This window comes from Rana temporaria, chromosome 2 (assembly GCF_905171775.1).
Source record: "Rana temporaria chromosome 2, aRanTem1.1, whole genome shotgun sequence".
Taxonomy (NCBI): domain Eukaryota; kingdom Metazoa; phylum Chordata; class Amphibia; order Anura; family Ranidae; genus Rana; species Rana temporaria.
Window position 1 is genome coordinate 258,007,311 of NC_053490.1, and position 13,352 is coordinate 258,020,662.

Below are 13,352 nucleotides of genomic sequence, written 5' to 3' on the forward strand. Positions count from 1 at the left end.
ACAAGGTGATCACTAAGGTCCCGTACACACGGTCGGACCGAACCGATGAGAATGAACCGAAGTTCAGTTTCATCAGACCAAACCGACCGTGTGTATAGGCCATCGGTCTGTTTTCCTTCGGTCCAAATTTTTAAAACATGCTTCAAAACCGAACTGATGGACCGCTGCCCGATCGGACCAAACCGATGGTTAGTACAGAAAAGCATTGGTTCAAAACCCGCGCATGCTCAGAATCAAGTCGACGCATGCTTGGAAGCATTGAACTTCGTTTTTTTCAGCAAGTCGTGTTTTACGTCACCGCGTTCTGACCCGTTCGGATTTTGAACTGATGGTGTGTACACACATCAGACCATCAGGCCACTTCAGCGGTGAACCGATGAAAACGGTCCGTCGGACCATTTTCATTGGTTTTGTCCGATCGTGTGTACGGGGCCTCAGTGGTATAGGACCCCGTCACGCCTTCACAAATTCTCCCCTAGTATTCCTGACACTTGCTGGAGGTGTGAAGCGGGGGTGGGAACTATGCTACATGTGTGGTGAGAGTGTGGAACCCTTCAACCCTTTTGGAGGGAGGTTCATGATCTCATCTCACTACTTACACTCTGGACTATACCCCATCCCAATTCCTCTTGCATCACACATCGCTTCCCAAAAAAGACTATTTCAAGTCCTTAGCCATGCACATGGTCAATGCTGCCAGAATTTGAGTTTCCTAGACATTGGTGCTCCACGGCCGTCCCGACAGTCAGGGAGTGGCTTGCGCAGATTTCCTCCATAAAAGAAATGGAGGAATTTATTTTCATTTCACAAGATAGAATGCATAAATTCTCCATAATTTGGGCTTGCTGGAACCATTTTGTTACCACTGATCGCTACCGTCAGTGTGTCTCCTAGGTCGCCTGATGTATTGGGCGACTCTCCTGTATTGTGAAGGGCCCGGGGGGGGGCAGGCGCGGATCCACTCACCCCCACTCTGTTTCCCCCCCCTACTGTGCTTACTTGTCCTTGTCTTTAATTCTTCCTCCCCTCCTGCTTTTCTTTCTCTCTTTCCCTTTCTTGCCTCTCTCTTTCCCTTACTTGCCTCTCTCTTTCTTGCCTCTCTCTTTTCTCTCTTTCTGGGTACCTGGCCCTTGTGCTGTCATGATACATTGCACCCTAAGTACTGAACATGATCGGTGCCTTGTGCCGCATTCTCCCCTCAGAACCTAATGGGGGGGGGGGGGAATGGGGGAGGGGAAAATTTAAATTTACGACCCTCCGCCCTTTTCCGCTACATCACACTTTTTGTGCCTTGGTTATGGTCGGAAAATGTCAACTGGTGACTTCATGTTGTATCATGTCATGTGTCCCTTTCACGACGCTTTGTTGTTTCCTGTTTTGTGACAATTATGTTGTCTTGTATGTTATGCTATATTCTCAATAAATAAAACTTTTATGGAAAAAAAATAAAATAATTTATACTACTACATATCTTTGGTAAAAATAAGTACAAATTGGTGTATATTATTTGGTCTTTGTGAAAGTTATAGAGTGCCATGGTGCCAATATCTGAAAATTGATCACACCTGAAGTACTGACGGCCCATCTCATTTCTTGAGACCCTAACATGCCAGAAAAGTACAAATACCCCCCAAATGACCCCTTTTTGGAAAGAAGACATTCCAAGGTATTGAGAAAAAGGCATGGTGAGTTTTTTGAAGTTGTCATTTTTTTTCCCCACAATTCTTTGCAAAAACAATATTTTTTTTTCTTTTCACAAAATTTTCATATTAGCAGGTTATTTCTCACACACAGCATATGCATACCACAAATTACACCCCAAAAAACATTCTGCTATTCCTCCCGAGTATGGCGATACCACATGTGTGAGACTTTTACACAGCGTTGCCACATACAGAGGCCCAACGTGCAGGGAGCACCATCAGGCGTTCTGGAGCACCCAGGCCAATTCTGACATTTCTCTCCTACATGTAAAAATCATCATTTGTTTGCTAGAAAATTACATAGAACCCCAAAACATTATATATGCTTTTTTAGCAAAGACCTTAGAGAATACAATGGCGGTCATTACAACTTTTTATCTCACACTGTATTTGCGCAGCAATTTTTAACGCGTTTAAAAAAAAAAAAGTGTTGTGCTTAAAAAAAAACCCAGTAAAGTTAGCCCAATGTTTTTGCATAATGTGAAAGATAAAGTTACGCCGAGTAAATAGATACCCAACATGTCACCCTTCAAAATTGCACAAGCTTGTGAAATGGCGCCAAACTTCGCTACTTAAAAATCCCCATAGGCTTTAATATTTATTTTTTTATTGGTTACATGTTTTTAGTTACAGAAGAGGTCTAGGGCCAGAACTATTGCTCTCACTCTAATGTTCACAGCGATACCTCACATGTGTAACTTGAACACCGTTTTCATATGTCGGCGGGAATTACATATGTGTTTGCTTCTGCATGCGAGAACACGGGGACAGACACACTTTAAAAAAAAAATACATTTATTGTTCATTTTACTTTATTTATTTTAGTTTGACACTTTTTTCCCCAAAAATAATCTTTTTGATCACTTTTATTCCTATTATAAGGAATGTAAACATCCCTTGTAATAGGAATATAGCATGACAGGTCCTCTTTACAGTGAGATGTGGGGTCAATAAGACCCCACATCTCACCTCTAGGCTGGAAAGCCTAAAATAAAAAAAAAGGTCCTGGCTTCGATCGTAGCGGTGAGTTGGTAGAAGCACTGGAGGGTGGCAGGAGGGGGACTGTCAGGAGAGTTTAGTAGACCAGTACTGTGTGCCTACACAGAGGAGACCAAGACTGTATGCAGTGAAATAAAGGTGTTTATTTACAAATAAGTGAACAAAACATGTGGGACAACCAGTGCACAATAACCAGCAAACAGTATGTACAATCAAAGGGAGATACCGTATCCATAAACAAAGCCAGGCCGAGGTCATACACAGGGGAAGTCAGCAGATGGGGGAGGATGGGAACACAGCGGCTCAGGGAGCGGATGGATGGACGGGCTGTGAGGTAGGAATCCAAGGGAAGCAGGAATCAGGAAGGAAAGTCCAGGCAGGGATAAGGATCAGGATACAGGGAGGAAAGTCCAGGCAGGCATCAGGATCAAGGATCAGAATCAGGGTCCAAAAATCAGGGTCAGGATACAGGCTCAGGATCAAGGTAAATAGACAGATACCAGGGCCAGGACTGATTGCACACGCCGGGTATATATATGCTTGCTAATTACGTTCAGGTTACACCTGAACGCAGGAAGGGCTGTGTGCTCCACACTGCCAAGAATCCCCCGCTGGTGGACGCCAGTACTGCAGCCCAAGGATAACATAACACCACCAGTAAAGAACTCCCCCGACAGTCCAAGACTGTCGGGAGACACCTGGTGGTGGGCCACAGTACTGCAAGCCAAATACCAGGCAGTAACACCAGCAGGGGGAACCTTCCCTGACAGTACCCCCCCCAAAGGAGCGGCCTCCAGACGCTCCAATTAGATGTTGCTGGGGGAAGTCCGTGGTGTCAAGCTGGGCAGCAGATAAAGTCACAACAAGTTGGGCCGGAGGGTAGTCCATGACCTTTAACAGGGCAGAGTGCAGCTCAAGCTGGGCAGTGGGTACAGAAATCTTAGGCTGGGCAAAAAGTACATCAAGCTGGGAAGTAGACAAGGGCAAATCAAGCTGGGCAGCAGACTCCGGGTCATCGGGCTGGGCAGCAGGCTCTGAGTCGTCGAGCTGGGCAGCAAACTCCGGGTCGTCGAGCTGGGCAGCAAACTCCGGGTCGTCGAGCTGGGCAGCAAACTCCGGGTCGTCGAGCTGGGCAGCAGGCTCCGGGTCGTCGAGCTGGGCAGCAGGCTCCGGGTCGTCGAGCTGGGCAGCAGGCTCCGGGTCGTCGAGCTGGGCAGCAGGCTCCGGGTCGTCGAGCTGGGCAGCAAACTCCGGGTCGTCGAGCTGGGCAGCAAACTCCGGGTCGTCGAGCTGGGCAGCAAACTCCGGGTCGTCGAGCTGCAAACTCCGGGTCGTCGAGCTGCAAACTCCGGGTCGTCGAGCTGGGCAGCAGACAGAGGCTCAGGGTCGTCGGGAGACACCTGGTGGTGGGCCATAGTACTGCACGCCAAATACCAGGCAGTAACACCAGCAGGGGGAACCTTCCCTGACAGTACCCCCCCCCAAAGGAGCGGCCTCCAGACGCTCCAATTAGATGTTGCTGGGGGAAGTCTGGGAAGTAGACAAGGGCAAATCAAGCTGGGCAGCAGACTCCGGGTCATCGGGCTGGGCAGCAGGCTCTGAGTCGTCGAGCTGGGCAGCAAACTCCGGGTCGTCGAGCTGGGCAGCAAACTCCGGGTCGTCGAGCTGGGCAGCAAGCTCCGGGTCGTCGAGCTGGGCAGCAGGCTCCGGGTCGTCGAGCTGGGCAGCAGGCTCCGGGTCGTCGAGCTGGGCAGCAGGCTCCGGGTCGTCGAGCTGGGCAGCAGGCTCCGGGTCGTCGAGCTGGGCAGCAGGCTCCGGGTCGTCGAGCTGGGCAGCAGGCTCCGGGTCGTCGAGCTGGGCAGCAGGCTCCGGGTCGTCGAGCTGGGCAGCAGGCTCCGGGTCGTCGAGCTGGGCAGCAGGCTCCGGGTCGTCAAGCTGGGCAGCAGGCTTCGGGTCGTCGAGCTGGGCAAAAGGCTTCGGGTTGTCGAGCTGGGCAGCAAACTCCGGGTCGTCGAGCTGGGCAGCAAACTCCGGGTCGTCGAGCTGGGCAGCAAACTCCGGGTCGTCGAGCTGGGCAGCAAACTCCGGGTCGTCGAGCTGCAAACTCCGGGTCGTCGAGCTGGGCAGCAGACAGAGGCTCAGGGTCGTCGGGAGACACCTGGTGGTGGGCCACAGTACTGCACGCCAAATACCAGGCAGTAAGACCAGCAAGGGGAACCTTCCCTGACAGTACCCCCCCATCGGGCTGGAAAACAGACAGAGGCTCAAGAAGTTGGGCGGTTGGCACTGCAACGTCAGGCGGGGTAACTGGCACGTCAGGCTGGGCAATTGGCACGACAGGCCGGGCAGCTGGAACAGGAACAGGCTAGGCCGCTGGTACAGGAACAGGCTGGGCAGCTGGCACTGGAACAGCAAGCTGGGCAGTTGGCACTGGAACAACAAGCTGGGCAGCTGGCACTGGAACAACAAGCTGGGCAGTTGGCACTGGAACAACAAGCTGGGCAGTTGGCACTGGAACAACAAGCTGACAAACTGGCACAAGAACTTGAGGCTGGCAAACTGGCACAAGGACTTCAGGCTGGCAAACTGGCACAAGAACTTCAGGCTGGCAAACGGGGAACTTCAGGCGGAGGCACTGGCCGGGTAGCAGGTAGAGGTTTGGCAGAATCAGGCTGGTTATCAGGTTCAGCTGGCTTGCAAGCAGACTGGAGACAGGTTGGGTTACTGGCAGGATCATCTTGGTTGGGAAAAACTTTCGTTTTTTCTTGGGCTTAGCCACAGAAGCTCTGTAGGTAAGGGGTGCAGCGGACTGGAAAGGAGGATTGGGATATGGCAGAGAAGAGGGAACAATAGCTGGAGGAAGTTTTTGTGGGTTTGTAGGCGGCTGAGAAGAGACAGGTGGGTTGTATGCAGGATAGGTACAGGTAGCAGAGACTGGGTATTGGTATCTGGTGGGAAGCAGTGTATACTGAGCTGCGACTGGGGTTGCCATGGGTGATGGGTGGATAGATTCTTGGAAAGGCAGGTGATTAATGGCAGGGCTGGAATGTAGTGGTTTGGCTGAAATCAGGAGATCTGACCATGCCTGCAGCACAGGTTGAACAAAAGCAGATTCACACACACCCTGTTTAATCAGAGACTGCACTGAACTAATGCACTCAGACAACTTCCGCTGGGAACAAGAGGAACAATGTTCATCAAAAGAAACTGGACCATCCTCTAACAACCACATCAAGGATTCAACTTGGTCACGACTGAAGGGAGGAGAGAAAAAAGGATTTTTGTACTCACCATAAAATCCATTTCTCTGAGTTCATAGACGGACACAGCCTTCATTGACCTTAGGGTTATGCTTCTTCCTACCAGGAGATTTAGGCAGAATTCTACAGCACTTAAGGTGTTAAAAACTTTCCTTCATGCCGCTCCTCCCAGGGGGCGTGGCTCCCCCAGGCATAACCCCCACTCTGCTCTAGCAGCTTCAGTTCGTAACAAGCAGTACAAACCAAGGAGGGGTGGGTGCTGTGTCCGTCTATGAACTCAGAGAAATGGATTTTACGGTGAGTACAAAAATACTTTTTTCTCTTTCGTTCATAGACGGACACAGCCTTCATTGACCTTAGGGACGTCCCCAAGCAGTGTCAAAAAAATTCGAGGGGTGGGAAAATAACACAGCAAAAACAGGTTACACCCCAAACAAAACCGGAGTTACTCAACGGAGGAACTCCAACCGTAAACTGCCGCCTGTAACACCCTGCGGCCGAAGGAGGCATCAGAAGATGCACTCACATCCACCTTGTAAAACTTAGAAAAAGTGTGGAACGACGACCAGGTCGCTGCCATACACCCCTGTAACACAGAGGCATGATGCCAGAAAGCCCAAGAGGCCCCGATCGCCCTGGTCGAATGCGCCGTAACCCAAAAGGGAGGCGCCCGCCCCTTCAGGGCATAGGCCTGAAGCACAATCCGTCGGATTCACCCCGGAAAAAGGTGGCCAACGAGACTACCAGGCCCCCTGGTAGAACCAGCCAGCGACACGAACAGTGAGACCGACTTCCGGAACGGAATCGTAGCAGAGAAGTACATTTGTAGGGCCCGAATCACATCCAGAGGATGTAAAAGTGGCCACCTCCCTCCATTTCGGCCGAGGACATAAGGATGGAAGAACAATGTCCACACCAACGTGAAAAGCCGAAACCACCTTGGGGAGAAAAGACGGCTGCGCCGCAGCACCACCTCATCCTTATGGATGACCAAGCAGGGAGCCTTGCAAGACAAGGCCTCCAGTTCAGACAAACACTCGTCTGATCGAGGTAATTGCTACCAGAAAAAATCACAGTGGAAATGCCCACGACGAGCCACGGCCACGTGACAATGCAGACCTTCCTGGGCTAGAACCCAGAGTCAAATGCCTGAAGGGCAGGTACTCAAGCACTTGAGCTAAACCTGTTCCTATCCCGTGACAGTCAACAAAAAACCTCCCGAATGTCCACAAAGGGAGCATCCAGAAGAACCAAAAGGACTAAATACAAGTCCGATGGGGGTAGTGGAGGGGCCATATGCCAGACCCCCAGAACAGACGTAAGCACCAAGGAGTGCGACGCCAAGGCTCATTGAAAGTAACAGCCAGAGCAGAAAACTGACTCCCAACTGTACGTAAGGCGAGAGCCTGATCCACTCCCTGCTGTAAAAAACAGTAGAATCCTGGACACCACGTACGTACGTACGTACGTACGTACGTACGTACGTACGTACGTACGTACGTACGTACGTACGTACGTACGTACGAGGGTGCCATTTCATCTTCTCACCAGAGATGCAGGCCCTCCACGTATGATGTAAATCCTACGTGAGGTAGACTACCGTGCCAGCCAATAGGCCTCGGGCCTTCAGCCCCAGGCTCTCAACAGCCAAGTCGCTAAGCCAGTGGCTGTAAAAACAGGGTGGAAGATCGGACCCTGTAACAGAAGATCAACCCCCAGGGGAAAATGCTAGGGGGCGTCAGCCACCAGACGCACCAGGTCCGCGTACCAGGAGCGACGTGGCCAATCTGGGGCAATCCGGATTGATAAATACCCTCGGCTTCCACTCTGCGCAGCAGGCGAGGAAGAAGCTACCGAGGAGGGAAGGTGTAAAGCAGCCGATAGCGACCCCAAGGAGCCAACGCGCCTGACGCGTCAGCCCACGGGTCCCGTGACCTGGCCAAAAACATGGCACCTTCCGGTTGAGGCGGGACACTAGAAGGACCACGCCTGGAGTGCCCCACTTTCGGCACAGATACTGAAAAACCCCTACGGGTGGAGAGACCACTCTCCGTGGTCTAGCACAGTCCAACTTAGGAGTCGGCTTGCCAATTCCGTACTCCCGGAATGTACACGGCCGATAGAGCCGGAACGGACCCTTCGGCCCACCGAAGGATGTGCGCAACCCTCGTCGCTGCAACAGAGCTCTGTGTGCCTCCCTGATGGTCGGCGTACGCCACAGCGTTGACGGACAGGGTCCCAAATGGTCGGCCCTGTAGATCCAGGGACCACCAGGCAAGGCAAAGCTCGATTCAGAACAACGATTGGTAGGTGGGTCGCCACCTGAGTCCAGCACCCCAGGGCTGACTGGGTGCCCCAAAAACCCCTCCCCAACCGGAGAGGCTGGCATCCGTCGTGACCACTGTCCAGTGGCTTGGCCGAAACGACTTCCCGGCCCGAAGCACCGGAAAACATCAGCCACCACACCAGGGACTAGATGACTCATCCGAACCTGGTAATCCAGAGATGACGGAAGCTAGTCCCCACGTGACAACAGGTCCTCCTGTAGCACCCTGGCGTGGAATTGGGCATACGGAACCGCCTCGAAAGAGGCCACCGTCAGATCCAGAACCCTCAAGCAGAATCGCGGAGATGACCACCACTCGGTCGACAACTGCTGCCCAGCAGATTGCAGAGTCTTACATTTTTCCGTTAGGAGAACAAAACTCCCGCCCCGTAGGAATCCAGGACTAGTCTCAGGAATTCCAGTCCCAGATGGGACCAACACTGACTTCTGGACAAAAACAGAAGCCAGCCAAACTTCCTGGAGAGTCTGACACGTGATAGACACGGCTCCACAAATGCAGAGTTCTCAGAAGCTCGTAGGAGAATGTCGTCCAGACATCCCACGATAAACCCCCGCTGACACAGCCGGGCCAGTATCGGGACGAGCACCCCGGTAAAAACCTGTGGTGTCGACACCAAGTCGAGCGGGAGGGCCACAAAAAGAAAAAGGTCCTCCCTGACCGCAAAGCCCAGAATCTTTGGTGCTTAGAGCATATGGGAACATGCAGGTATGCGTTCATGACATCCAAGGACGCCAGAAAAAAATTCCCATCCTGAAATTTTGTACTTTACAAAAAAACAAACGAGGGCCCAGGATTGGACGGACCCCGTCCACCATGGGGATTACCAACAGATTGGAGTATTACCCCTGAGACCGTTCCATCGAGGGAACTGGCACCATCACTCCCCCGATCAGAAGATCCTGGACAGAACCAACCGGCGAACCGGAGGAAGCCAGAGGATGGAGGGAAAAAATCTGTTAGGTAGCCAAGAGAGAAAATCTATCTTGCACCACGAGAAAACAACTTCGCAAAGCCAACATTCGGAAAGAAGAGGCGTCAACCGAGCAGCAAAACCACAAAGCCAGCCCCCCACCCGACACGGGCGGGGGCAGACCTACATGCGGAAGCAATACCGTCCGCAGGCCCGTAAGGCACGTGGTGCCAGGCGCGTCACAGCCCCGCAGCGGGGGCCTTAGCACCCTGCAGAATACCCACCGTGCTGGGCGCACGAACCGCTCGGGAGAGGAGGGCACTCACCGACGGCGAGGCTCCTTGCCCTTCCTAGCAGAGGAAGCAGCGTGCTCTTACCACCCGTGGCATCCCTAGGGGTGTCAACCCGGGAGGCCCAAAAAGCCGCCCACCCCTAAAGGGGTGAGTCCACCAAGGACCCTTTGAGGATCGGTCCGAAGACCAGCATGTAAGCCACACGAGGCGGCGCAAACACCCCCCCAGAGGCGGAGGCCCTGGAAAGCAAGGGAAGCGCATCCAGGACTGACTCACAGACGAACTACAGACCCCGAACCAAACGTTCAGCTAGGTCCTTACAGGGCTCAGCAGCATCAGTCAGAGTCTGACACCAGAGACCGCGTCAAGACCGGTCTCAGCGGGGTCCCCACAGGCAGCAGCCCCTTCCACGGGCAACGTGGCGGCTTTGCTCCATCCGGACACTGGAGGGTCCACAGGAGGAGAGACCCACCTACTTACAAAGGGGTCGCAAAGCATTCAGGGACTGCAAAAAAAAAAATATATATATACTGCGGTGTAACATAAAAAGTCCAAATAAGGAACACAGTTGCAGTGCGCTGCGGTTTGCGGAACCCAAAAGGGACCAGTACATCTGGTACCTCCGCCAAAACCACAAACCGTCTAGTTACTGAGCTATAAGCTCTAACCGCAGAAAATAAGAGCTCCAACAAATTCCTTGGTCGCGTGGGTTTTATAGCCCGCATCCACTGACACCACAGAACCAGAGCCAGACGCAATAGCTGGGCATAGTCTAATGTCAGCGGCATCCCCCGAAGCAGGCCCAGGGAGGGGGCGCTTTTTTACCCCCCAACCAGGCACTAGCTGCTTCAAAAACAACACTCCCTCAACAGAAGTGGCAGGGGGAGGGGCATCAAGGGTTAACTCAGGCCATTAGTGGGGAGGATAGTACCTAGTACAGGCTCCAGGGCATCCCACCACCGAGTTACCCAAACTGCTAAGCAGAGAACCACCCACGGTCACCTCCCGGCTGTTCCAGCTCTATTCCGAGCATGAGGGCCCCCAGGGAACTCACCACCCCGCCTGGTGCATCGCGCTGAGAGGAGCCTGATGATGTGCTGAGAAGCCGGCTGCGCTGCTGACAGTCCCCACGGAGAGATTCGCGGTCTCTCCGAGCGCTAAAACGGCCACACAAGGCCAAACGAAAAAGAAAGATGGCCGCCGTAATTGCAAAAAACCGCCAAGGACCACAAGAAAATGGCCGCCGAGATACACAAGGCGCGACTACGGCAAAATGGCGGCCGTGGCACACTTTTCAATTTTTATTTTTTTTAAAGAACAGACAGCCAGCAGCCACAGCAGCATAGTAAAACAGCACACAAGTCCCGCAGAGAACACTACAGCCCCCTGCAGTGAACACACACAGCCCCAGCTAACACACAGGCCCCGGTGATAATAAAGAGACCCCAGAAAAAAAAAACCCTCACAGCCGCTACCCAAAAGGGAAGGAAGGAGAGGAATAAGGGAGAGAGGAAAGCAGGGCGAACCCTCAGTCGACCTCCCCAGGGAAAATTCCAGCCAGACCACTTACCTGAGCAAGGGTCACTACTTACCTGTCCTGCGACTACCGGCTGGAGGTATCCCAGACAGAACCAACGTCCGCTAAACGGCATGGCTGTCGGCCAGACACACTGTGACAAGGCCATAAAGACCGGTCATATGTGTGCCCTAGAACCGAAGTTCCCCGGCCGCCCCTGGAGCAACGGGGCCTGTCGTGGACGTCCCAAAGCGGAGCTGAGGGCCGGCACACGCTCGAAGGCCGAACCTGGGGGGACTACAAGGGTCGAGGACCCAGCCTGTCACCCAGTCGGCTGTTGATAGAAGAATAGCAGGATTCAAAAATGCAGGAACAAAATAATAAAAAGCGAGAAAAATCGCAAGAAAAATTGCAAGAAAATTGCAAGAAAAACTCCAGAGTCCAGGACTCCAGAGAGAGCCTGACTCTCCTGTCGGTTAGGCAGAAACAAACTGAAGCTGCTAGAGCAGAGTGGGGGTTATGCCTGGGGGAGCCACGCCCCCTGGGAGGAGCGGCATGAAGGAAAGTTTTTAACACCTAAAGTGCTGTAGAATTCTGCCTAAATCTCCTGGTAGGAAGAAGCATAACCCTAAGGTCAATGAAGGCTGTGTCAGTCTATGAACGAAAGAGAAATCATCACCACCATCTGGGATGAACGACAGGGCCGGTTCAACACAAACGGACCAATGGCTGGACATCATCACAAGACATATAACCCTGATCCATGCACTCACGTTAGAGTCCTAGCCTTTTACCTCCCAGTTTTTCCCACTGGTTAAGATCTATTTCTGTTTAAAGATGCAATAGTTGTCTCTCACTCATCCGCTGTTCGCCTATCGGTCAGGTTTTAGAGCCAGAGTTGTTTAGCTCTTGTCGCCCAATACAGGAGAGGTAAAAAAGAGACTTCTAGGTCACAATTCAGCCGTTATCCTTGCAGGGCTGCCCTCCATCCTTTAAGGGGGGGTCGCGTCGGGGGCCTCTCAGACCTCCGCCATCTCCACCACTTTAGCCAAGTATTCCTCCTTCTTTCCGGGGAAGACGCAGCGGGAGTCTCTCACACCACTGCTGCCCCTCAGCCAGGTGTTCCTCTGTACAGGGGGGGGCGCTGCGGGTGCCTCTCACGTCACCATCGCCACTTGGCAGGTGTTTCTCCGTCTAGGGGGGGTCGGCTTTAGCATCTCACACCACCACTGCCGCTTCCAGTGGCAGCCTCTAACTCGACCTCCGTCACCACTGCTCGGCCAGGTACTTCTCCGTCCAGGGGAGGGGGAAGGGTCAGCGCTAGCCTCTCACACCACCGCCACTTCCAGCACCGCTTAGCTATGCACTAGTCACCTGGTAGCTCCGGTAATTACGGGGGTCACTGCTGCTCACCAGGACCCCTACTCAGCTCAGCCCGTCAATCCCTTGGTCTCCTTTGCCAGTGCTCAGCAATACAGGATAACTGGATAGGAGGAGAGGCGTCACACACACACACACTCACATCCTCATCCAGTCACGCCCCTCAATGTTTTATTTCCCTCCAAAGAATATTTATATAACTTGTAACCCCAAAAAGGAACATCAAGAGCTCACACCATTTCAGCACATTACGTTCTCCCTCCCTCTGTTGCCACAATGGCTGTGCTCAGCTAAGAGAGGGGTAGCACACTAAGCATGCACAGGTCTTGAAGGGTAAAGAGTGCTCATTCCTGGGTGCATTCAACATACGGTCTATCCCAGATTCTATCCAGGGCAGGTCATATCAAGCAAGGATTCCCATCAGTCATATTGTCTTGAGAATTATGAAAAAAAGAATCTTATTGGTTGCAACAATGAAAATTAAAACAATTCTTTCTTCAGGCAATCAAAAACTGTACACAAATCAGTCAATGACGCAATATATACGTATAATGAAACAATTAAAACTGCCGATATAAAAGTCATACCGGTCTAGAACAATCTTAACGTTCTGCAATATTCTAAACTTAGCAAGATACAATGGAGGCAAAATGATGAATACCTTTAGGTAAAACAGTCTTTAGATCTAGCTCTATACATGCAGTATGTACACATGGTTTAACAAGTGGGGGGAGAGAAAACTACACAAAGACCAGTTCAAAGTGAAAAAGTGATCAAAATTGGTTATTACCTCTGTCCTTTACAGAACTGCTAACAAGTCCTGTCTGCAGGTGCCATAAACACAAAATGTTTGCTTAGAAATCTAGACATGAATAAGGAGAGGCATCCTTGTACTTTTTCCTCCATTATATTTTATTACCAGGACAGGCTGCTCACTGTTGGG

General features: G+C 52.2%; 1 protein-coding gene across 5 annotated transcripts in view; it reads right to left on the minus strand.

Moving 5' to 3' along the window:
- Window positions 1-13,352, minus strand: part of TEX14 (testis expressed 14, intercellular bridge forming factor) — a 639,745-nt gene that overhangs the window by 316,834 nt on the left and 309,559 nt on the right. The window lies entirely within an intron of this gene.